Source organism: Eschrichtius robustus, chromosome 16 (genome assembly GCF_028021215.1).
Source record: "Eschrichtius robustus isolate mEscRob2 chromosome 16, mEscRob2.pri, whole genome shotgun sequence".
NCBI lineage: Eukaryota > Metazoa > Chordata > Mammalia > Artiodactyla > Eschrichtiidae > Eschrichtius > Eschrichtius robustus.
This window is the reverse complement of record NC_090839.1, coordinates 8,754,699-8,776,786: the sequence shown is the minus strand read 5'-3', so window position 1 is coordinate 8,776,786 and position 22,088 is coordinate 8,754,699. Positions and strand designations below refer to the sequence as shown.

The window sequence follows — 22,088 nt, the reverse complement described above, 5'->3', positions numbered from 1 at the left end:
GTTCTGAGGTTATCCTGATTTGTTACAGGTAGGAAAGTGTTCTTCCTAATACTGACTCAGGAACAAAACATATGTGGACTCTCCATTTCCAGTCCATAGAACTGTATTTTAAATTCAGAAGGTTCCCCGACACACTAGAAACTAATGAACACCAACACACAAAACATTACACAAACCCATTAAAAAACTAGCAGCTCACTCCAGGGTTGCTCTCCCATTTGCTCTCTTGCAGGCCAAGAGCAACTCTGGTAAAGCTCGAGGACAAAGGCTAAAGAATTAAACTAATTCTCTCATACAACTTATTCAGCTGTCTTTTCGGGTTTAGTAATTTTATTTCTCAACTTTATCACAAAATTACCAAACTGGCCCCAAATTTCCAGTAACTCAGTTATGTTGTTACCCTGGGCAGGAAGTTATGAGGATGTTCAGAAGAGTCCGTCCACAAATGTTCAAATATAAAGTGTTCTAATGAGCATTCCAACCCAAAGCGTAAATGAGCAACGTGTGGTGGGCACCTGGCTGACAGGGGCTGCCCCTCTATTTACTGGGAAGATAGATTTATACAAGAATTGAGCTTACTTATCAATAGCTGCCGATTTTAGGAAAGGATGGTCCCTGTCCTCCGACTTCCTCAAAGTCAGATTTCTATCTGCCCTCATGGTCTCAATTCCCAACCCTTTGCCCTACATACCACTGCAAATTTGCCTAACCATAGTATCAGTTGGAGAAAAATCATCCAGATCACCTTACTGCCGAAAGTCAACATTTCACCAACATTTCAGAAGGTTTTATACTGCCCCCAAATGAGGCCATTCAGCTATGATGATCAAGCTTCCCTCCCCCAGATTTAAGAAATTTCCTGCTGTCTTTGTGTAACTCATTCTTTCTTCCATGTGCATTTAAACTAGGCAGCACCCCTCCCCCAAAGATCTGAAGATGAGGCATACAAATCAAGACTCTTCCACTGTCACGACTTTCATTTACATGCTGTAACTAAACTCTTCACTATTTAGAATATTTAATATGATTGGATTCCTCTAATTCCACTTCAGTGGCTGTTCTGTAAATACCTTCCAGGTTTTTTTTTTTTTTTTTTTTTGCAGCACACCTCAACAATTTGAAAACTACTCAGTATATTCCAAATAAAGTCATTTAACTTAAAATCTCCTTACATTTATTTTATTCTACGGGAATGAATACTCATCAGTTTATCCAACTGTCTCATGTGTTTCATTCTTACTGTGTAATTCTGAAGCTTGAAAATACATAGCCATTGTTCAGTTCTTTGACCTCACCTTTCCAATTCATCTATTAAACACACTATTACACAATTAAACTGAAATTAGAAATGAACCATTTAAAACAAGTCATACCCAGCAACCTAGAAAACCCTTACAGGCCATAGTGGCATCTGTGAGCTGGAATGATCTGAATTGACTTTTCTTTTTTTTTTTTTTGAGCAAATGGAAACAAAGCTTCATGTAAAACATAAAAAAGGTCCATTTATAGTCTTGAGAGATAAAAGTCTATCTTTTTTTTAAACTAGTAGACTGTAAGCAGTAAAGACTCATGAAAACTACTCAAAAGTTCTTATCAACCAATATCATGTTTGCGACAACTGTGAGAAAAGAATGTAATTTTACAAAGTGGGAAAACAGCACATCTTTTGGGACCCCTGAGGCTCTAATCAAGCGTATCAGAATTAAGAGTGCTCTGGGTTGGCAAAGCAACCCTGCTGTGGCAAAAACAGGCCATTTCATCATAAATGTTGTTAAAAGAGAGAGAAGTGATTAGCATTTATCTGAAATGAGGAGACAGAGGGACTCTGTCCTTGCCAGGCCATTATATTCCTTAATTATTTCATCAGTTTGTAAGTGACTTGATGACTGAGTCTTATTTCCAGATTTCCTCTTGAAAAGGATCACTGGAAGGGGTTTTTATTAAAACAGGGGCTGCTGTTCCTCCCTGAAGTTCCACTGCCAAAAATGGAGGATTATTAAGAGAAGGCAGACCAACCTCCACCTTAAACCTTTACTGGGAAAGTCAAAACCTTCACCCCTCCCTCTTCCTCCCCTACTTGGAAAAAAAAAAAAAAAAATATCCAGCTGTTATCTAAATCGATTCTTCAGGACAAAGGAGCAAAACATTTTCTACAAGTTTTATCTAAGTGGTGTATTAGTTCCTTTTTTTGATTAAGAAGTGAAAGGGAATAATATGAACCCAAGACAACGACTAAACTTCGATCTCACAAGTTATTAAAAACAAAAACACACAGCAAAGGTCAAACGGCAGTGTTAGACGGTGTTGTGAAGATAGAAGGACTGAAAGAAGTTGGACACGAAAGAAAAAAGTCTGTGTCCTTTACCTAGAAAAATCATAATCTTCCCCTACTCCCTCCTCCAGCGCACAAATCAATGTGCAATTCTACAGGAGCAGCCTCCCTCGTCTCGCCAAATAATTAAAATTCCAAACAATCGGATTATTAACCCTATTCTACCAAACAAGCCAAATAAATGATAAATTTGGCCTGTAGCTATTGACAACTGAATTTTTAAGTAAGTCCCTGCCTCTGGAATTCAGGACTTATATAACTGATTTAAAATGGCAGCAATGTGGGGTGGGGGGGGTCGACTTCCACTAAAACACCAGGATTAAACACACACACACACACGCACGCACGCACTCACACGCACGCACACACACTACTACAGTCTTTAGAATACTAAACAAAACAGTATCTAAAATAAACAGGACTTCTCAGAAAAAGTCATCTACCATTAAGGACACACCTTAAAAGTTCTTAGCACACATTAACTAAGCAAGCACAAACTAGTGGCTTGACTGTTATATTTTTCAGACAAAAAGCAATTAGGTTATTGCTCTACACTTGTCATTACTGCGCTGAAGGCTTTTTAGAAAATCTAGATCTATTACTCATTCTCAAAGTATTACAAAATTCACTATTTTAAGTCTTATTTGGTATCAATCAAGACAGTCCATCCATTCCAGGGGGGGGAAAAGTACAGTCGAAAACATTTTAAATGTACTTCTTGACACATACAAAAGAGAAGGTAAAGGCCTCCTAAGGACCCCTACCTAGTGGCCAGGCCTGGCTGGCAGCTGCTGTTACCCTGCCTTTTCTTTTGTTGGGCTTAATCTCATGTCAACTCATTCAACCAACTCAAAAGCGATGAAGACATAATTGAATCAACCTGAACTAAATCAGACCTAGGCTTCTTAAAACATACACCTTAATGATTCCAAACGATCTAGAAAACTAGGAAACCTGCTAGTTTGCACGGCGGTCAATAACATAGGACCCCAGACCGGCCAAAGAACCACTGTACCCGCCTTGTCTTTAATACACGTTAAGGAATGTTCAAGCTTAACGCTCCAAGCCCTATAGGCTGATTCAGAAAGATAAATTGAGGCTCAAGGAATTTCAAAGGGGGACAACACAGCAAAGCCTCAAACTCTGAAGTGACTATCCTTTTCTTGGAAAAAGCAACAAAATGAGAGAAAAGAAAGTTTACACTGCTCCAAGTGTTATAACAGGCTGCTTGGGGTCCCAGAAGTGGCCACTGGTGGCCCTCTCCTGCTCTCTTTACTAAGCCCTGGGGGGAAACTGCCCCCCCGCCCTCCCCACCCCCACCCACCCGCCCAAGAATGTGGCTTCCCGTTCTCGGTGGCCCTACCCTGAATCCTAAAATGTGGGTTCCAACCCGGGACTTGAACTTCTGTTCCGATCCCCGGGGCGCAGGTACCGCGGCCTGCGCACCCCGCAGGCCAGTTCTGGCCCCCTCGGAGCAAGACCGCCCGGGCCATCCCAAATCCAGCCTCCCGGGGCCCCCAGCAGCGCCCTCCTCCCCCTCTCCCTCCCCATCCCGTGCGGCTCGCATTTTGGGGCCAAATCAAGAGTGAAGAGGGCTCTACATCTGAAACTGAGCGGTCTCGCCACTCAGCGCCTCCTGGTAGAAACTTCCCTTTTAAAAAAAAAAAACACTTTTAGGCTAACATTTCAATCCCTCCTGCCCTTTAGAGTTCCTAGTTCTGCTTCCAGCTGGCTTTGCGTCTCCCACTAGAATTTAGTGATAAAGATATTCTTAAAGCATTTAAGAGTTATTAAAAAAAAAAAAGTTAAAAAAAATATTTTAAAATTAAAGGGGGGGAGAAAAAAAAAAACCTTATCACACATCCAGGAAACGCAGCCCGGTGCACCGCCTGCTCAGGGATGGGCAGAGGACCGGGGCTCCCGGGGACGGATTTGGGGGCGCCCGGGGGGCTGGCTGGGGTGCGTGGCCGGGTCCGCGGCGAGGCCAAGCCCCTCCCTCGGCCCCTGTAGACGCGCCCTCCGCCCGGCCCGTGCGGACGGTCCCGGCCATTGTTTGCGGGGGACGCCTGTTAGGACGCATTGTTTTGGCTGTTTCCAACTTGCCCCGGCCCCTCTCGGGCCATAGCAGGGGACCCCGCGCCGGCCCGCTCCCCTCCGCCCGCGCCCCACGGCAGAGTGGGCAAACGGGGAGACCTGCCCGACGGAGCCACCCAACTTTTCAGGAACAGCCCCCCACGCAACCCCCCACGCAGCCCCCGAGCTCCCTCCGGCGGGCCCCTGGCTCCCGACCCAGGGAAGAGGGCACTCCTCCGCCCCCAAGCCATCTAGACTGTTTCCCAGAGTGAGTGTAATGGTCAAACACAGTCTGTGCATACCGGGGGCTCGCCCGACACCTTCTCGCCACTGGAATCGCTCAGAAGCCGGGAGGGGAGGGGGCGCCCTAGAGGAGCGGAATAGAGAGTAGGAATGGGGGGAGGCCGGCGGGGCGGGGGAACCGTTCGGAGAGAGGGCGAGATAACGAGCACGGGAAACTCGAGGGCGGGCTCGGGGGACGCCAGAGGGGCGAGACGAGGAGCCCCCTGGGGCCCCGCGCGGGCGGGGGGGCGCGCCCCCTTTACCTGCGGCTCCGGCTCCTCGGCCATTTCCTCGCTCGGCGGCGGCCGGGACTGAACTGACACCACACGAGCGAGCCGAGGTTTGAATGAGGAGGGAGCAGGCGAGGAGGGGAGGGGGCGGGGAAGGCAAGAGGGAGGGGAGGCGACGAGGAGTTTCTCTCGGCCTTTTGTGCGGACACCTCCCGGATTCCGCGCCCGCACCGGCCCCCCAGAAGAGACTGGGGGCCACTGCGCGAGAGGCGAGGCCATCCCCCAGGGCGCCTCGGGGCTTGGCGCCTTGAAGACCCCCCCCAAAAGGAGCGTCCCCCACCCCCACCCGGAGGATTTGGGGGCCGGGCTCACCTCGGGCGCGGGGCTAAGGTGAGCGGGGCGGGGGTGCTCACGGGGGTCAAAGGCGCGGGCGCCCCCTACTCGTCCGCGCGAGGACAGTGCAGGCGCGGGGGGTCCCTAGAGCCGCCGGGGCGCGGCGCGTCAGGCGCAGGGGGACTGTTGGGTCAGAAAGTGCTCAGGGAGCAGCTGTTGCGCCCTCCCTCAGCCCGGCCGCTCGGAGACGCCCCGCCTCCTGCCTTCACCGGCCGCCCGGCCACGCCCTCGGCCACGCCCCCGCATCCACGTGATCTGCGCAGGCGCGCCCCTGCCCCGCCCACCGCCACGGACCCCCGCCTCCCGGACGCGAGCGAACGGTCGAGCGCGCGCACTCCCTGTTCTCGCCCTGCCACTCCCGCGCACGCGCGCGCCTTTCACCACCCCCACATCCCCCCCCTCCCGCCATCCGGCTTAACGTGGCCCGCGCGCGCCCCGGCGGTTCCAGTGACAGGTACGCGGGGAGGGGGCCACGAGGGCAGCGCGCAAGCGCAGTTCCAGGCCTCTGCCTCGCCGCTTCCCCCTCCCATGCAAGGTGTGCCCAGGCTAGGGGAGGGGCTGGTCGCCCGAACTCCTGGGTCATCCAGCATTACCAACAAACGAAAAGCCTTTACCCCCATTTGGGTAGGTTAGAAGGCAACTGTGCACAAACAACATTTTTTCAGATTTTCTTCAAGCATGAGAAAGGTCGATGAGATAAGATGATTAAAATATTTTTTAAATTAGTATCTTCGTAAAGCTACTTTTGTTACTATTTTTCTGAAAGGGCTGAGCTTGCGCTGCTATAACTTGAGGTTTCTAAACTTGGCCTAGATGCCAAGAATCCACTTGGCTTTGATAGAAATCCACGTGGATGAAACCAGGCTTAAAACTGCGGGGGGGGGGGAACTAGCCTTCCCCCTCCCCTTAATTGAAAGCGTTTCCCAACTATTCTTTTTATTTGCTCACTAAAAAAGAAAAGGTTATGATTCCGAAGGTCAGTGATATTCCCCCATTTTAAGTAAGCCCCAAGGAGGAACCAAAGAAGCAACAATCACATCCACCAAGTTCTCTGCCCCAAGATGCAAACGAATGCAAAAGTAAAGGGTGCTACGTTAAGTCACCACAAAATAGCCAAGTTTGTCTTGTTGTGTTTCTTTTTTTTTTTATTGGCCTTCGGTGTATCCAAAATGGAAAAACTTAAAACATATCAAGAAAGGCCCTTAAAGTATATATTTAATAAATCAGGACAAAAAAAGCCCTACATAAATGCTCCGCTGGTGAGCAGTGCAATCCTTAATAAGTAGGAAATGGAACTTGAGAGACAGTTTCTCAGCAAAGGGGAAGAATTTGCCAAGTGTGATGTTTTGCTGTCATTTTATATATAACTACTAACCCCACATATGGTCTGGTTAGCCTTTTTTAAAAAGGAAGTGAACCAATTACTTACTCACAATTAATTAGCAGTTCCAAAAGTAGATTCTTAAGCCAGAACTTTTTTTTTTTCCTCAGTCAAGTACACTGATATTGATCAGTACTAGAGTTCCTTTTCTCAGGGAAGATGAATATCTTTCTTTAAAATATTTTTTAAAGTCTTATAGTCACATACCAAAATACAGTCCATAGACACACTCTTCCTAAACAAGAAACTTCATTTAACTTACCAAAACAAATGACTTCGGGCACTGCTACAAAACAAAGAAACTATGAACAAGTGAAACCAAATTGAGTCTTCACATAAGTGTAGCCTCACTCTACATGTTAATAGATAACCTTTGAACTCTGAAACCTTGAAAGCTGTAAACACAATAGCACTGATAGTTAAAAATCCTAGTGTCAAAATTGAGCAAAAAGAAAAGTCCTAACTTTTCAGTCGGAATAGGGAAACAATCAAATGTTTTGACAAATAATCGTTTCACTAAGAACAATGAGGCTCCTGGCTCTCAGACCTTGTTGCTACTGAATTATTTTCTGAGCAAAAAATGGTACTTTTCCCTATGCCCTCACAAAACTACCACTTTGTGAGCATAATAGCATCATATGGTTTGTTAGTTACTGTTTCTCTCTCCTCCCCCCCCCCCGCCCGGCAAAAAATAAAAAATAGAACAACAAAAAAAAAACCGTATTACCTTGTAGATTTTCAAATTGAAAGTAATTTTATTAACTGATCTATCCGCTAAGCGTTTTATAGGCGATCTTAACGTTTGAGCAAAGAATTACAAAGAACCTTATTCCTGGAGACGTGCCAACAAAACTGGGAAGTCGTTGAAAAATTCTGCCAATGGCTGAGTGCTGGGTTGCAAACACATACTGTGTTTTTAAATGGACATAGAGTGATCTGAATGCGCTGTAAGGGCGTCTGTGGGACACATTCGGCCCCTTAGAAGGTGGAGACCCACACTTAAGATTTACTTGGAAAGCGTGTATAGTTAAAACAATTAAGAATGAAAACTCCAAAAGCAACAGGAGGACGCCAGGAACATTCGCTTTTGTAGCAAAGCCAGGAACTCACTATTATCGTATGAAATGAAAATCGAAAATCGAACGTTGGTCTCCATATACTTAGCTCCGCCCACGCATAATCCTGTTTTCCCCCCCCCCGCCCCCCCCCAGCTAGACTATCTCTAAAGGAGTCAGGTGCTGCAGAGACGCAGGCGACACAAACAATGGAACCAGAAATGTCCCTTCAAATGTGAGCTGATGCTCGGCACACGTTATTCGGGGAAAGAGCGAAAGACCCCACTTCACCTCTTTTTAATGCGACGCACATCACCTACACCTCATTTTTCACAATTATCCAAACAGACCAGCCCTCCTTAAGATCTATTTCCCAGTGTATGCTTATAAAATCGCACCATTATCTCTGATCTAATCCCAGTGATAGGAGCCCTCTGGCTTTAGTTAACTTCTGATTTTCTCTCCAGCTCCTGCCTGCCACCGCATTCTCAGATCTAACAACAAAAAACCCTTCTAATTTGCTATATTTAACATTCATTGGAATCATCTTTTGAGAATTAGCCTTCATTAGCAGAGGAGGGTGCCGTTATGATCTTCTTATTTTCGCAAGTATTTATTTTACTGTGGAACTATTATAGAGAAACGATTTGGAAACTGTATGTAAATCCCTGGAGCTGAAACGGAGCCAACACAGACTTAAAAGAATTCAGTGTTCAGAGCAGGAAAACCTGAAAAACTGCAGTGAGGAGTTAGCAGGAAAAGAAAATGAAAAAGTTAGGCAAACCTGCCAGCTCTGCAAACTACAAGGGACATTTGAGAAGGAAATGAAGAAGGGCAGCTCTTTTAACAGGACAGAATGCACTAAATGAAGTAGGGATCACCAGCGACTCCAGGGAACACCAAACTTCTCTCTTTCCTATTAAGTTTCTTCATCCCATTCAAGTCATCTCACAATTTTAAACGCCCTACAAAACATCATAATAATACATGATAAAAATAAATAGCAGAAATTACCTTGCAGAAGTGGAGGCAGGGTCTGGAACCAGGAGGCTTTCTCTCCCTGAGTTGGCCGGTCCACCTGACTCAGAACAATACTGGAAGAGATGTGATTGCTGGTTTTTATAAGCAAACCAAAAAAGGGAGGGGCCAAGAATAAGGCTCAGTATAAATAGAGGTTTAGATGCAATCCCAGCTTGACTAACCAATCATGGCTGTGTCTGCCCCATTGGCAAGTTTGGTGAGTACCCTGCCCCACTTTACAAGCACAACTTCTGTGCATCTTCTCCAATATCCTGGATGGTTTTCCAAGGCTGACTCCACTCAAAATGTCACTGTAAACTTTCTTTAAAAATTACACGGGTCACAAATAAAACAAACTAGAGAATATAACAAAAAAGAAACACTCAGATATAGAGAACAAACTAGTGGTTACCAGTAGGCAAAGGGAAGAGGGGGAGGGGCAAGATAGGGGGAGGGGATTAAGAGATGCAAACTACTATGTATAAAATAAATAAGCTACAAGGATATACTGTAAACACAGGGAATAGAGCCAGTATTTTATAGTAACTGTAAATGGACCTTTAAAATTTGTGAATCACTATGTGTACACCTGAAACTTATATAACATTGTACATCAACTATACCTCAATTAAAAAAATATATATATAAAGTACTAGGGATGCAATATGCAACATGATTAGTATAATTAACACAGCTGTATTTTATATATGAAAGTTAAGAGAGTAAATCCTGAGTACTCATCACAAGGAGAAAAAGTTGTTTGTTTGTTTTTTATTTTGTGTCTATATGAGATGATGGATCCTCACTAAACTTACCATGGTCATCATTTTGTGATTGTGAAAAGTCAATCATTATGCCGTACGCCCTAACCTTACGCAATGGCATATGTTGAATACTTCGCAATAAAACTAGAAGAAAAATAAATTACATGGGTCACGATGTAACTTTTGGAGCACCTCTTTAAAGCTTTTGTTCTCATCTAATATTCCAAATGGGGAGCTGTGGGGTGAGGGGGAGGTGATGGAAGAGGAAAGTAACTAACATCTATTGAAATGCAATTTTCATCATCATCTCAGTAAATGGAACCATCTTCCATCCACCCACGTAAGCCAAAACCTGGAAGTCAAACTATGATAGTTCATCTCCAGCCCCACCCCCGTCTCTCTCACACACACAAACACACACACACACAAACACAAACACACACACCTTTCATCCATCAGCAGGGCCTATAATTTCTATCGTAATATATCTCAAATCTCTAACACAAGGCTACTCCACAGCACCATGATCTCTCACTCCTCCAAATAGACCAAGGTGTCTCCAAGCTTCTTCCTTTCTAGGTTTGCCTTGGTTATGTTCTTCACCCATAGCCCAAGAGATCTTTTACAGTGTAAATCAGATCGTGTCACCACCCTGCTTAATGGCTTCCTATTGCCTCAGGAAAAAGAACAAACTCCAGAGCCTGCCTGCCAACCCTGTAGATCTGGCCCCTGCCTAAGTCTCCAGCCTCAAGTCTTGGCAAGCCCTCTGCGTAGAGCTCTAAGCTCCAGCCACAAGGCCTTCTCTCTGACCCGGAGGCTCCAGCCCTGTGTTTCCCTTTGCCTAGTTCTATCTCTCCAGTCTTTCAGGAAATCAGCTTCTATTCCTCCTGAGAGGTTTAAACTCTGGGCTCTCTGGGGGGAGGCCCTCTGACAAGGTGTTGGAAGGTCTTCTCTCCAATAATCCAATCTTGGGCTCAAACATTCCTGCTCCAACCTCTTGACAGCTGCATTAATCCTAGAATAGTATTTAATCTCCATGGGTTTCAATTCCTGATCCATAAAATGGTGTGATGAAGAAGAAGATGGAGGAGGCAGGGAAGGGTGAGGTAAATTTTTTTTTTTTTTTTTTTAATTGAAGTATAGTTGATTTAGGGACTCCCTGGCGGTCCAGTGGTTAGGACTCAGCACTTTCACTAAGGTGGGTTCAATCCCTGGTCAGGGCACTAAGATCCTGCAAGCCTCTTGGTGTGGCCCCCCAAAAAAAAGTATAGTTGATTTACAGTATTACAATATTAGTTTCAGGTATATGACATAGTGATTCAAAATTTTTGTAGATTATACTCTAAGGTTATTATAAGGACTTCCCTGGTGGTCCAGTGGTTAAGACTCTGTGTTTCCAATGCAGTGGGCACGGGTTCCATCCCTGGTCAGGGAAGTAAGATCCCATGTCATGTGGCGCGGCCAAAAAAAATTTTTTAATTTTTAAATTAAAAAAAAATGTATTATATTGTTGGCTATATTCCCTGTGCTGTATAATAGCAATATATTCTTGTAGAAGAAAGTAGATCTTAAAAGTTCTCATCACAAGGAAAAAAAATATTTGTAACTATGTGAAATGATTCATGTTAATTAAATGTATTGTGGTCATCATTTCAAAATGTATACATATACCAAATTACTACATTGTATACCTTAAACTTATACAATGCTATATGTTAATCATATCTCAATAAAACTGGAAGAACTATATAATAATATAATTATATTATTTATATAAATAGTATTTGTTTTCATAAGACTCTTGGGAAAATTGAGGCACACTGTGTAAAGCTTGTAAGCCCAGAGTTTTGCAGGCCTGGCACTGTTCTAGGCACCGGAGCTAGAGCTTACAGTAAGCAAAGCAAACGAAGTTCTTTCCGTTTTTGGAGCTTACCTTCTAGAGGGAGGCAGACAACACACAGGCTCAGTGGCGAGAGGAAGGTGCCTGCTGTTTTTTGGACTGGGGCTCCCTGAGGAGCAGAGACCTCCAGGAAGTCGGGTGGCAAAGTACACTAAGGCAGGGAGCACAAGGTGAGAAGGCAGAAGACAGGGCAGAAGACAGGCTGACCCGGGGAAAGCACTGCAAGGAGGCCAGCGCATCCGGGCCCAGCGGGTGAGGACAGGGGAGCAAGGAAATAATAGGGCAGGACCTTGTAAAGACAGAGGCAAGGACTGGGTTTTTTTGTTTGTTTTTTTGGCCGCATCACAAGGCATGTGGTATCTCAGTTCCCAGACCAGGGATAGAATCCGTGCCCCCTGCAGTGGAAGCGCAGAGTCTTAACCACTGGACCGCCAGGGAAGTCCCAAGGACTGGTTTTTGACTCTGGTAGCAGTAGGATATCAAAGATGGTCAATTCTCTGCTCTCATTTTATTTGCCATATCTGCAGCCCTCGATACAGTTAGCCCTTTCCTCTTCCTTGAAACACTTTTCCCCCTGATTTGGGACACTGCGCGCGCCTTCCTGATTTCCACCAGTCCTCACTGGCTGCTCCTTCTCCGTCCCCTCTGCTGGTTCTTTTCCCCTGACCTCCAGACTCTGAAGTGCCCCAGGGCCCAGTGCTGGAGCCTGGTCTTTTTCCTACTCATTCCCTAAGTATTTCATTCAGTCCAGTGGCTCAAAATACCATCTATAAGGCTCCTAAATTTATATATTTCCCACCCAGACCTCTCCCCTCAAACCCCAAAATATATTTCCAGCTGTCTACTCCAGCTCCATTTAGACGTCCAGAAATTATTTCTAGATTTCAACCTCAGACCTTCTCCCATAGTCCTCCACCACTAATGAATACATAAGATCATAGAATTGCATGAGACTCTCCAGGAAGGGAATGTAGATGGAGAAGAAAGAGTGAGTGGGTAGAGAGCTGGGTCAGCCAAGAAAAGAGTGGGTAGAGAGCTGGGTCAGCCACCGACATTGGATCATGCACCCCTGCCAGGTACCCCCCGAGCTCAAACCAATGCAATTATACTCATCACACATTATAGTAATTATTTCTGCCTGTCCTCCTCCCACTAGAGTCTAAACTCCATAGAAATACATGATACTGTGATTTGTTCTCTGCTGTATCTCCAAGTCTTAGTATGATGTCTGTCTATTGCAGCGATCAATAAATGTGTTCAAGACAAATGAATATAGAAATAATACTAATGCATAGAACTCAGCCGCAGTGAGATCCAGCCAAAAGGGACCTGAAGTTTGGGTGTTCAGGCCAGTCACTGGGGTCTTGGCTCAGTTTTCTCATCTGTAAAATGAGGCTTCTAACCTCTGTTCGACCTGCCTCATTGGATAGTGGGGTTGCCCCCTGTCATACCACGGGGAAGCTCCGTGCTGTATTAACAGCAAAGGGTCGTTTTTACCATGACTCTTGTCTTGACTGCTGAGTGTCAACTCGGCAGGGGGCTCTGCTTGTGTCTGGACTCACCTTTGGGTACACCTGGAACTCAGCTCCCCTGATGACCTTTACATCAGACCTGAAACCCAAGAGGTCCCGCACTTTGCTAAAAGAGCATTCAGAGTCTTTGAACTCACTTTTCTCTCCCTTTTGGATGAGATAACTGGCGTAGTGAATGGTTTATATAGTTGGTTGGTTAGGAATTTTATTTTCTTTCATTTTTTGGTCTGAATCAGACTGTTAACTCCATCAAGAGTGGGGACTTGTCCAAACTCACACCCAGCAGAGCCTCCTGCATTTCTCTGCCTTGGGATGGGTTGGGTGGACTAAACCACTGACAGTTCAAAAAACTTCTATGCCAGAAACAGGGCCAGCGTGCCGAGAGGCTTAGCTGATAAGCTCTAACGTTGATTGAGTTCATGTGTGCTTTTCATTTTGTAACTCATTTAATCCACCTAACGACCCTGCGAGGCAGGGCCTATATTTTTCCATTTTTATAGACAAAGAACGTGGGCACAAAGAGATTAAGTAGCTGGCAATAAGCAGCAGAGCCAGGCGTCTAAATCCAGCACCCGCCTCTAAGGCCTCTGTCCTTACCTACAGATACACGACCTTCTTCATACCCGGGTCCCCTGCCTAGGTCTCCACCTCAGCTCCTCTCCCCCCCTTCCCCCCTCCCTCACTGTCCTTCATCACAATGGCCTCCTTTCCTGTGCAGACACCGGCCAAGCCTCACCCCAACACCTCATGGTGTATCCCCAGGACCTTGAACCATGCCTGGCACATAGTAGCTGCTCATTAAAATACCGGATGCAAAATGAGGATGAATGCTGTGTGCCAGGTGCCTGCCATCTACTATCTCATTACTTTCTCCTAGTAATGGGCCCAGCATTTTTCCCACATACCAGGGATACAGCTGTGAGGAAAGTGGATTCTGAGCTTGCAGAGTAAAGCATACTCATATGCCTACTAAAATGAAATTCCAAACTGTGTTGAATACACTGGGAAATAAAAAAAAAACAGGGAATAAAATGTTTAGTATCTCCATCTACTGCCTTCTGATAAACATTTGATAAACCATTCTCTGCTTACCTATCTCCTTGCTCTGTGATGGCTTCCTGTCCCACTGTCACTTTGAATCTCTCCAAATACATGTGCCATGTATGTGCAAAAGTCAATCTGTAGCCATCCTGCCCATCCCCCAAGGACCACGCCAAATGCCACCACCCTCTCTTTGTTCAGTCACTGTTTGCTCACCCCTCCTTTGTGACATTTGCTGGATTATGCTTAGCCCACCTGAATAAATCACAGGCTCCTTGAAGGGAAGGCCAGTTTCCTCCATGTCACAGTTGCTGGCACACAGGAAGTGTCTCAATATTTAGCTGTTCTATTTAATTAAATAAATATGCTCCCTGATTGGCAGCTGCCAATCCAGGAGAGATGCAGATGATCACATCTCTGTCACACTGAGCTCTTCACAATCTGCACTGATCTTTTCAAAAGTCAAATGTGATCACATCAGGGCCCTGCCCCAGACTCCCAACGTCTCTGAAAATAAAGACAAAATTTCTGGCAGGATCTGGTGGGCCCTGTGAAGACTTTGGACTTTATTCCAAAAGCACTGGGATGCCAACGGGAAAAAAAAATAGTAGTAAAACCGAAAGAACTATTGAACTTCAAGTGTTTCTTCCTTGAGATTATCTCCTGAAGGATCTCATCCTGGTTAAACAAAGAGGCCACAGCAAACATGAAGAAGTTACAGTTCTCTTACTTCAAGCCCCCATTTTCCTCTCCTTGTGCCAAGGGTAGGATCACAGAATCAAAGCAGTCACAGATCGCCGTGCCTGGCACCAGCTGTAATCTGATCAATCGTGACCCCTTGAGTTATTACTGCCTTTCCTTAAAAAAGAGTAAACTGAGGCTCAGAAGAGTTAAGTAGGCTGACTGAGGTCACACAGCTAACAGTTTGATTCCCTATCTTCCAGACTAAGGCCAATGGGCCATTTGAACCCAACGTCAAACCTCAACTCTGTCACCAACCTATATTTCCTCACCTCTAAAAATCAACACTGGGGCTTCGCTGGTGGCGCAGTGGTTAAGAATCCGCCTGCCAATGCAGGGGACACGGGTTCGAGCTCTGGTCCGGGAAGATCCCACATGCCGCGGAGCAACTAAGCCCGTGCGCCACAACTACTGAGCCTGCGCTCTAGAGCCCACGAGCCACAACTACTGAGCCTGCGTGCCACAACTACTGAAGCCCGTGCGCCTCGAGCCCGTGCTCTGCAACAGGAGAAGCCACCGCACTGAGAAGCCCGCGCACCGCAACAAAGAGTAGACCCTGCTCACCGCCACTAGAGAAAGCCCCCGCGCAGCAACGAAGATCCAATGCAGCCAAAAATAAATAAAATAAATAAATTAAAAATAAATAAATAGGGCTTCCTGGTGGCGCAGTGGTTGAGAGTCTGCCTGCCAATGCAGGGGACACGGGTTCGAGCCCTGGTCTGGGAAGATCCCACATGCCGCGGAGCAACTGGGCCCGTGAGCCACAACTACTGAGCCGGTGCTCCGCAACAAGAGAGGCCGCGATAGTGAGAGGCCCGCGCACCACGATGAAGAGTGGCCCCCGCTCGCCGCAACTAGAGAAAGCCCTCGCACAGAAATGAAGACCCAACACAGCCAAAAATAAATAAATAAATAAATAAATATTTTTTAAAAATAAAATAAAAAATAATCAGGTACATACATACATACATACATACATACATACATACATACACACATACATAAATATCAGCACTGATGCACATTGCTTGACACCCTATTTCCTGAATGTTCACCAGTCAGCCGTGTGTGGCTCCAGGGCAAAGTTGAAACCTCCTCGCCCAATGTGCCTCCCCTCCCCCCATTCTGGAACAGCCATATTTTACTCCATTGCCCCGGGGCTAGTCCCCTCCCACCTCAGTCACTCCCTGGCGTTCCTGGTGTCCCTGAGTACTCGGCCTGTCTACCCCAACAGTCTGCAAATCTCCTTTGAAGGTAGGGGAGAAAGGTCATGCAAAGTATATCCCAACAGCAATTAGCAGAGTGCTTTTCACAGAGTTGGGAAGCAATATAGGTTTGTAAGATGAAAATATCCTAGACTAGGTCTCAAACATCCATGCCTTCCTTCACACTGCCTGTCAGAGCTCAGCAGCTAGCAAATCTTACAGATGCTATCGTCTCAAAATCTCTCAATGCACCCTTTTCCTTCTTATTTCCACAGTCCTTGTTTCTTGTTTCATTCTGATCTGTGTAGTAATCTCCTAACCGGTCCTCCTGTACCTGTCTTCCTCCTAACCCAGAATACTTTTTCCCGAACCCCACAAATAACCATCCTGCCACTGTCCCGTGCAAAAATCTCCAATTTTACCAAAAGAAGCCATACCTCCCTCTCTTAGGATACAAAACTACGGCCCCAGCCAAGCTTTCAGCTAGATTCATTCCATTAATATTTATTTGGGAGCACTCCTCTGTCCCAGGCACTTGGCTAGATAGTAACTAAAGAATGAGATACAAAACAAATTGCATTCCTACCTTCATGGAGCTTACATTTTAATCGGAGAAACAGACATTAAACAAATCAAAACATAAATAAACAGAAATGCATATAATTACAGTACCTACCCTGGAGAAATAATCACTCGGGTACTTAAAGAAGCATACACAAGGATGTTCATTGCAGCATTGTTTATAACAGTGAAAAATTAGAAACAACCTATGTGTTCATCAAAAGGAAAATGGCCACATAAACTACGGTATATCCGAATTGAAGAATATAGACAGCAGTTGGAAAGAATGAAGTGGTGTGGCTAGATCACCAAGACATTGTGGAGAAAAAAAACAAAGCTGCAAAAACGTATGCCATTTTTGTTTAAAAAGACACACACAATAATATATTTTCCAAAGGAAATACATGTATATGTATATAATATTTATGTGTATATATTATATATAAATATATTTACATATACATATATACGTATACATGTACACATATATTTACATTAATACACACATACATATGTTTATGTATACATATGTATATATGTATGTGTATATTAATGTAAATATATATGTATACACACATCATACGAAATATATATATGCTGATCATTTCTCAATATATACAAATACTGAATCATTATATTGTACCACCTGAAACTAATATAATGTTATATGTCAGTTATATCTCAAATAAATAAGAAATATATATATGGAAATACACAAATAAAAGCTGGTTAATTCTCAAGTGTGGGCAAGGATCCAGGACAGTTTGGTGATAGCTAAATATTTTAATTTCTTTACATGTAACGCATACTCATATGCCTACTAAAAAGAAATTCCAAACTGTGTTGAATACACTGGGAAATAAAAAAAAAAACAGGGAATAAAATGTTTAGTATCTCCATCTACTGCCTTCTGACAAACATTTGATAAACCATTCTCTGCTTACCTATCTCCTTGCTCTGTGATGGCTTCCTGTCACACTGTCACTTTGAATCTCTCCAAATACATGTGCCATGTATGTGCAAAAGTCAATCTGTAGCCATCCTGCCCATCCCCCATGGACCACTCCAAATGCCACCACCCTCTCTTTGTTCAGTCACTGTTTGTTCACCCCTCCTTTGTGACATTTGCTGGATTATGCTTAGCCCACCTGAATAAATCACAGGCTCCTTGAAGGGAAGGCCAGTTTCCTCCATGTCACAGTTGCTGGCACACAGGAAGTGTCTCAATATTTAGCTGTTCTATTTAATTAAATAAATATGCTCCCTGAATTCTTTTATTCACTCATGCATTTACTCTCTTACTCAACAAACATTTATTAAGCACCTACTGTGTACCAGGCACTGTTCTAGGTGCTGGGAATGCCGCAGGAAAGCAAACCAATCAAAACGCCTATCCTCACAAAGTTAACATTTAACATTCTAGTGTGTTAATTAAGTACTATGGAGAAAAATAAGGGGAGCGAAGGGGTCAGGAAATGGAAGGGGTAGGTGTGGGAGGCGGGGGGATATTAAATAGGCTAGTCTGGGCCTTCCCTGGCAGACCAGTGGTTAAGATCGCGCTTCCTCTGCAGGGGGTGCGGGTTCGATAGCTGGTCAGGGAAGTTCCGCATGCCAAGAAGTGGCCAAAAGAAAAAAAAAAAAAAGTCTACTGCAGGTTGACTTCATAGGTGGAGACATCTGAGTAAAGATCTGAATAGGGTTCCAGTGGGAGCCATGTGGGGTTCTGGGGAAAGAGGCTAAAAGGTTGGCCTGCAAAGACCTTGAAGTGTGTATCCAGTGACTCAAGGAACTACAAGGCAGCTAGCATGGTGGCCGAGTGGCTGGCGTGAAGTAAGAAGAGACAAATCAGAAAATGAGAATGCAGGGGATGCATATAAATTGCCTGGGGCCTTTGGGACTTTGTAAAGATAGGATTTTATCTGAATGAGCCTGAGGGCCACTGAATGGCTTGAGCAGAGGAATGATGACCTGGCTGGGGTATTAAGAGGCTTATTAAACAGATGATAAAATTAAGAGCACTTCTAAAGTAGTAAAGCAGATAGTCTCCTTTGCTGAAATCACTCGGATATTTAAGTGTGTTCATATTTTCAGGCTACTTTTACAATAACAACAACAAAAACGAGGACAATAGCAATAGAAGAGATAAAAAGGATAAGAAGGGAGAAATAAAATAATTTATTGAGCCCCTGCTATGTGCCAGAGTCTTGACTCCACACCTAATGTATCCAATCAAGCTGTTACTTAGTTCTCCTGATAACCTATCTATATTTATGTAAATATATATATAAATTTAAGTATATTTAAATTCATTTGCCAGATGAGGAAACTATAGCCATCAGAGGTTAACTTGCTTTCTGACTTACTAACTTCTAACTTCATTGAGGTGCTACAACAAAAATAAAGTGAAATTCTCACCCCGTCTAATTCCAAACCCCATGCTGCCACATGCCATTCTTTTTTACCCTAAGTTGTTGACCTTGGCCTTAGGAGACTAGAGGGTAATAATAGGGATCATTGATTAAGTACTTATTACAGGCCAAGCACATTGTATGCACCATTACTGGATACCCAGGCAGAGTCAGTACCCCCTTCGCCCAGATTAGAAACCTGCAACTCCAAGCAGTCATATGGATAGTGGTTAAAGGGCTGAGCTCATAAAACTGTGTTCAAACCAAGACTCTGGACTGCCCAGCTGTGCCGCCTTTGCCACCTCACTTGAGCTCTCTTTGCCTCTGTTCTCCCCATTTTACAGATGGAGGTAAGAATACTCACTGACAAGTGTATTTAAGAGGAATAAATAAATCCTCACCTGTAAAATGTTTTGCAGAGAATTTGGCACATGGTAAACATTTAATTAAGACACACTATTATTATGAAGATTATTGCCCACGGTCACAGAAGCTCACCCACTGCAGGACCCTGCCAGGGTACTTATTCATGGGCTGGAGAAGAGAAGTGTGTTTATAGAGGTGAGGGATTTGTCCTCTCCAGAACTGAGTCACTCACTTTCAATCATCTGAGCGCCCACCCAAGGTAGACTAAGTAAGTGGAATTCCCTGGAAAAAAAGATACATACCTCAATCTGGGTGATCCTCCAGGAAGTTTCGGAGACAACCCACCTTTCAGTGTTCCTTGGGCATCTTCTCCAAACTGAAGGTCAAGCAAGGCCTGAGCAACCCCTGAAGGAGGAAGTCAGAGGTTAGTGGCAGCAGGAAAGGATGTGGAACAGAAGAATCTCCTGACTTTAGGTGTGCCCTCTCAAGCCACGCCCTCCAATAGGATGTTGGGATTTGGGAGAAGTGCTGGAGAGGAGATTAAGGTCAGAGCCATACCCTTGACAGGCATAGAGTGACCAAAAAAATCCCTGAGTCTAGACTAAAGATAAGACAGTTGCCCTAAATTTCTGGAGCATAGTTAATCCCAAACCAGCTACTTCACCACTTCACTTTCAGCAGCTCCCAACACGAACACAGCAAGTTTTCCCAGAAACCGGAACTGAATAAAATACAGTCTCCAGAGGCTTCCTGGATCCAAATCCTACTCCACTGCTCAGCTGCTAGGGGACCTCAGCCCGATGATTTAGCCTCTCTACCTCACCTGTAAAATGGGAATAATAGTCCCCAATGCATCAGGCGCCTTTAAGGGTTAAATGGGCTGATGGTGATGAGACCTTAAAAACCTTAAAACTGACTCAGTAAATGTCAGCCAAAACGACATTAGCCATCCCTCTCCCTGTCCTAAATCAGCCCTTCTACTTAACTAATCTCCTTGGCCTCTTTGACAACTTTTTTTCAAACGTCGTTAGCTCATTTTGTTGACATATTTTTACAAATACCAAGCCTGCATGTCCTCTTAAAAATATTTTAAGAGATTATGTTTTGTTCCCACTTGCTTTGAGGAACAGCTTCAGCGACGTTGAGTGGGATGAAAACAGTATAAAAGCAAATGAGGATAATAGGACCATCTTTCCTGAACTTTTTCAAAAAAAAAAAAAAGAAAAGAAAAAGCAAAGAATTAAAGATTCAGATCCTGGGCTTTTAAAGACCATCTTGCTAAGTATTTTCTTACCAAGTTCCTTCTTTTTTTTTTTCCTCCCCCACAAACACAACAGTAACGAGATAGTTTTTCTTTCTCCCTACTTTCAAAAAAAAAAACCAAAAACTCTGTCACATAAATTTCTCCAAATACAATTGAATTTGCTATAATGATTTGTAACTGATATGCTATGTCCTTTAAAGAAAAGAAGGCTATGAACAGAAATAAACAGTTTCTGAAGCAGTTGTATCCGAAGTCAAGGAATAAGAACAACAACGTGTCCCCAAGGAAACAAAGTAGAATTTGGAATCCAAGCTAAAATGGCTCTGCCTTAATCCTCTGTTACCCTGTACCATGGGGCTGCGTTTACAGGAAACGCCTGCCACCAGAAGTTTTCTGCTAGTTTTCAACCCGCTTTCAATCGTATTTTTGCATCATCAACTCAGCCATATGGAAACAAATAAAACACTCAGCTTAAAAAAAAAAAAAACCGTAGAGGAAGAGATTGCTGACCTGTTCATTTCTACCTTCTCCAGGATGGGTAGAGAGGCAAGAAGAAATGCAGGCTCCCCTCCCCCTCCACGACTGGGCTTCCCGGCTGGGTGGAAACTATCTCATTACCACATTTTCAACAAGCAGACCGGTTTCCTTGTTTAATCAAAGTTAGTTTGTGGTTGTTTGGCAGTCTGCGCTTGCCAGGTTTTTATGGCTATAGAAAATGTGTATTTATTTTGAGATGGCTATGACCATATGACACATGAGCTAGCCTTAGCCAATGATTTATAAGAGCTCTGAAAAGCACTGCCTTTAAACATTTTAATAGAGGCTCTCTCATCCTTTGTAAGTGGAAGTGTAAATTGGTACAGTCCTTTTGTAAACAACTCAGTGAGACAAGTCAAGGGCCTTACAAATGTTCATACATTTGGGTGCAGCAATAACACTCCTGAAATCAATCCCAAGGAAATAACCCTAATCAAGGAAAAGGTGTTATGAACAAAGACATTCATGGCAACAAGACTTAATATAAGGGGAAGGAAAACACACACACACCCTCTCTCTCCACATACATGTGGAAACACACAGAGGAATAGCTAATCATCCAAATTATGCCCCACTTTTGCACATAGCCATTTTGAAATTAGAAAGTTTTAAAAAATAATGCCATTGGGAAATAGTTAAAATAGCAAATGGAAAAAAAATCAAGATGCAAAATCATATTTTTAATAAACTATGTCTTTTTATTAGTAAGCAAAAAGAGCATATAAGCATATGTAAAACTGTTGAAATTGGTTTTCTTATCACAGAAATTTTAGTACGGACTGTGCATCATGTGATACTGAGGACTTATTGTTCATTCATTTGCTGTGATAATGGCATTTTGAGTTACTAGGAAAAAATTTACATATTTTTTAGAGATATATACTGAAGAGTATAGGAGACGAATGGCCTGGTATGTTGGAGTTTATAATATTTAGCAAACTTTAAAAAGGAGAGAATTGAAGCAAATGTGGTTTACATCTTGAAACTGCAGAACTGAGGTTGG

At 44.0% G+C, this 22,088-nt stretch overlaps 1 protein-coding gene across 4 annotated transcripts in view; it reads right to left on the bottom strand.

Moving 5' to 3' along the window:
• The window catches only part of ZNF217 (zinc finger protein 217), a 38,496-nt gene extending 17,362 nt beyond the window's left edge, over positions 1-21,134 (bottom strand). The window contains exons 1-3 of one of the 4 annotated variants that reach the window (XM_068524242.1): positions 21,059-21,134; positions 19,587-19,689; positions 8,761-8,840 (exon numbers count right to left, since the gene is read on the bottom strand). The gene's annotated coding sequence lies outside the window, so the exon portion shown is untranslated. Of the gene's footprint in view, positions 1-4,950; positions 5,014-5,289; positions 5,471-8,760; positions 8,841-19,586; positions 19,690-21,058 lie in introns of those variants that run through there. The other 3 variants (XM_068524245.1, XM_068524244.1, XM_068524243.1) reach the window with 3 other exon arrangements.
• Between the last annotated feature and the right edge of the window lie 954 nt (positions 21,135-22,088).